Source organism: Rattus norvegicus, chromosome 19 (assembly GCF_036323735.1).
Source record: "Rattus norvegicus strain BN/NHsdMcwi chromosome 19, GRCr8, whole genome shotgun sequence".
Lineage (NCBI taxonomy): Eukaryota > Metazoa > Chordata > Mammalia > Rodentia > Muridae > Rattus > Rattus norvegicus.
In genome coordinates, this window is record NC_086037.1 from 42746910 (window position 1) to 42750779 (window position 3870).

Below are 3870 nucleotides of genomic sequence, written 5' to 3' on the forward strand. Positions count from 1 at the left end.
CTGCTAGTACCACTGCCCTTTCTGGAAGCTGGATCATGACATAGAGGGATGGATGGCTAAAGACTGAATTAATCTGCATTTCTAGTTTTTAAACACTGTGTACTAGAAACTCCATAGAGTAGCTCATGCCAACCTGAAATACTCCCACACAAGGAAATCAGAAAAGGCTGTGTAAGAGTTGTCAAAATAGGAATTGTATTAAATAACATTTAAACTTAGTAGTAATAAAATGTGCAAGTATTTTAAAACACAAAATCTTCTGAAATGGCAACTAAAAAGAGTTTCGAATACCAAAAGCATGCTATGAAATTGTATTGTTTAAAATAATGCTCAAGTCAATGCTAGTTTGTCTGACATTATTCTAAAGCAATGAGAGTTTGCAAGTATAAAAGGATATTAGATGATTCTTCATAATAAAAAAAATAAGCAGCAAGCATTTGAACAAAGCTGAGTAACTCCCGTAGCATTGACTATTGGGAACTGTAGTTGTCTTGGTGGCTTAGCATGGTTTTCGCCTAGTGTTTTTATATAGCTGTCATGTACCTCCTCCAGGCATTTGTGTCAAAACGTTTGACAGCCACTCCAAGTTACAAGGACACTATTGTACTAGGAGTTTTAAGTAGCTTCAACTAAGATTCTCTGTCATTTTTTAAATAAATAAAAATACCAGAATATAAAGCAAATAAAATATGGACATAATATGAAGACTAAAGATTATTTTTAAAGAAGAGTTAGTTAGACAGTGATAGCACATGAACCAACCATTCCTTTAATGACATTGGAAGGTATGGGCACTGGGGTTGGGGTTTGGGCAAGGGCACTTGTTTGGGTAAGCGTAGTTGTTGGGGCAGGTTTGATTTGGAAGTTTGGGATTGGGTAGTGCTAGTGGTAGAGGGCAGTGTGCTTGGGAAGGTTTTAATAATAGCAATGGCATGGATATATAAAAATAAACGTGAGATGTCAGATTAAGGCGGTGAATCTTCAGGTAAATCACTGGCTTCTCTGATAAATAATGTCCTAGGGTCAGTTTAACACATCTGTGAGAAGAAACCAAAGATCTCTTCAATTCCATGATTTCTCACTACTCCAAAACGAGAAGAAAGTAATTATATAAGCAAAGGATAAAGAACACACAAGGAATGAAAACATCTAGCTAAGAAAAGAACAAATGAGAAAAAATACATACTATCTGTATACAGGGGCAGGAGAGAGGGGGGAGGGAGAGGGAGAGATAGACAGAGAGACAGACAAAGAGAGGGAGAGAGGAGGAGGAGGAGGAGGAAGAGGAAGAGAGAGAGAGAGAGAGAGATTATTATAAACTGGTAAAAGAAGCCTCTCCCCATCTTTAAGCCCGCAGTTACTTGACTCCTTTTAAAAGAGATGCCTTGGTTATCATTTCTCTTCACAACAATAGAACTGTATCTAAGACAATGGGTGAACAGAGGAACTACACAGCAATATAAATCATAACTCCATCCTGATGCTTAAATTCAAGCTCATAGAGAGACGTTGTTCAGACTGGGAAATGTGAAACTCATTTAGAGATCAGTCAAATTGAGAAGCTTAGTTTGTGACATGACCCCTTTCACACTGAGGTAACTAAAGAAAAGGAAAAATGCCACCAGGATTTCTATGACTCTGCCTCAATTGTAAGAGCTTTTAAATCAATTCCTACTCTAGACAAGACCAGCCTCCTCCTTGGGCTTGGAGTGCTACAGAAATGTCCACATACTGCAGAGACATGCAACTGGTGTCACTGGCTGTGGACTGCAAAGAGCAAAGGTTTTAGAATCAGGTGGTTCTGGATAAAACTCCTGCCTTAAACCTCACTGCTGGCAATAATTAGCAGACTTAAAATATTCCAAATTCTACTTTCTCAGCAATTTAAACTAGGATTAACTGTATCTTAACATGTTTGTGAAAATTAGACTATAAACATGTATGTACACATATGTATGCACACACATACATATATGTATATATATGTATATACACATACATACATGGACAATCACACAAATGTTTACTGCAATGCTTGGACCTCCAGTTATTGCTTTCAGAGGGATTTGGGGTTTTCTGCATTTAAGGCATAATATCTATTAAGAATGTAATATTGCTTGCCTATGTCACTTTACATCTTTGAAATTCTAGAAAAAAAAGTCTCCAGTTTGGCTTTCTTCACCGAGAAGCCTGTATTGAGCCGACATGGGACATGACGCTCATGATGGAGAGACATTTTTAAGGTGACCTCATTAGCTCACAGTAAGAGAGGTGATGCTGTTACCACTTATAGTTAAATATTCATTTGTCTTGAGGCAGATTACCTTGCTCCTGAGAGGTCACGAGAAAAGTGACAAGTGCTTTCTTCATTTAGAGGAAGCTAGCTTTACTAAAAGTCACATGATTCCTAGGAAATATTAAAACTCACCCTGGAATAAAATACAACATTCGTGTGCACACTGTACTTGAGTTCGCATTCCTGTCCTGATCACTTCAGCCTAGGTACGGAGACATGGTGGTTTGTCTTATGCCACTCTGAGTATACACAAGGAAACCAATTTGTCTTCCTCTGGAGGAAGGATGCGAGCTTCTCCCTCTGTAAATGTTATAATAGACCCTGGAGGGGGAGATTGAGGGTTTAGTTATAAACAAGGCTAAGGAAGCTCTCTGTCTTGAGTAAGGCTCCTTTTGGTTTAGATACATAGCTCAAAAGCAAATGATAAAACTGAAGTGTGTTTGTAAAGATCCTGCCGTGTTCCCATACCCATGCTCTCACCTCACAAAGGGGAAGCAGGGGATTGTGGGTAAAGAACAACCTACAGTAGAACTAGATTATGTAGTTGGTCTATTTCACCCAAACAGTTTCTATGAAGTTAGACAGGCAGACAGACAATGTGAGAAGAATCTACTATTAAAATATAATGATAATTTTAAAATAGGTTTTTAGAAAGAAAGATTGTATCCATAGTAAGCCTTGGGGGAATAAATGAAAAACTATCATTTTAAAAAGGGTGGACTCATCCCTTGGCCATGAGCAAAGAGACACCTTGTTGGTGTTGCTGTTATATCAGTCGGGGACAGTGCCGTTGGCAGCAATCCTTTGCTCATCCTAGCTCGATGTCTGGCTTGGTGGCCAAGGCTGTTTTATACTTAGGGTACATTAAATACCAAATTAAGTCAAATCCAACTCAGGCAGTGTAGTGTGGGAGAAAGAAGAAAGACAGAGACTTGCATTCCACCATGCCACCCTGTAGAGGCAGGGGCAAGATGTCCACAGACTTACTTCTTCACTCTGTGGAATAGACCTGCTCTCCAACACAAAGCATAGGAGAGCTGTGGACTGAGCATGTCACCCGGAACCCACCAGCCACAAGGCCAGCCTGCAGTAGGAGCAACCACAATGTGTGAGTCTGTGGTGGACAGGTGAGAAAGAGAAGGAGAGCAACTTAGATTATTATGAAGAGAGATGGAACTGCAGACTCAAGGGTAGAAAGAAATAGATGGTTGTAAGTGACAGACTCTGCCACTTAAGGCCATGATGAGGTCACAGGCTGTCACCCAGGACCATGTCTGCCATTGCTAGGCAGCAGCAGCAGGGGGCAGTGTTGCTGGGCATGTCCATGATTCAAATTGTTACTGAAGAACTTGGGGATGTTCCTGCTCAGGGCAGCTGCTGCAGGGGGGAAGGCCCATGGATGTCCAGTGATTTTGCAGAACTGGCCCTACCCTGTGAGGCGGCGAGCTGTGAAAGGTACTCTGATTCCTAGTCGAGACAGGTCGAATGCTCCGAAACCCTAAAAGGACAGCAGGAGCATTCCTAGCCTACCAGATCAGGGCCTCACTAGCTGCAGCCCCTGAAAAACCCCTGTA

The 3870-nt window shown here is 40.9% G+C and overlaps 1 long non-coding RNA gene across 1 annotated transcript; it reads right to left on the reverse strand.

Annotated features, from left to right (window-relative positions):
• Positions 1-746: 746 nt before the first annotated feature.
• Positions 747-2774, reverse strand: LOC134483507 (uncharacterized). The gene is made up of 2 exons (XR_010060337.1): positions 2429-2774; positions 747-1037 (listed from the first exon to the last, which is right to left on the reverse strand). It is a non-coding gene; the product is annotated as an uncharacterized LOC134483507 (long non-coding RNA).
• Positions 2775-3870: the final 1096 nt, after the last annotated feature.